Raw genomic sequence first — 443 nt, forward strand, 5'->3', positions numbered from 1 at the left:
TTTACTCACACTTTATACACCAGGGACACAAATATTAAGTGGTTACCTTGCTATCAAGAAAGTGACAATCCTCTTGGGATATGGTAAGAACAACAACAGAATCATGTGCAGAATATTTGGAGAGCACAGGAGAGGATTAACATCACTCACATGAAAACAAAGTGCTCCTAGCACTGCCCTCCTGATGAATTTTAAAGGCAAGTTCAAAGAAGGCTGCAAAAAATGAGTCGCCTGTTGCAGTGAGAGATACCTGCAAAATTTGTGGAATAAGTCTTTTTGGGGTCTTTAAAATCATATTGTGTATGGTCCCTAGATCTGTCTACCTTGCTCACATGTCATTCAATGAGTGTAAATTACTTTCTTTCCCTATTTAAACTTCACTGTTTTGCATCCTTTTAGCTAGTTAGTAAAATATAAACATGCTTGCAGTGTTTTGAATGAAT

This window comes from Galeopterus variegatus, unplaced genomic scaffold (assembly GCF_000696425.1).
Source record: "Galeopterus variegatus unplaced genomic scaffold, G_variegatus-3.0.2 Scaffold13099, whole genome shotgun sequence".
Lineage (NCBI taxonomy): Eukaryota > Metazoa > Chordata > Mammalia > Dermoptera > Cynocephalidae > Galeopterus > Galeopterus variegatus.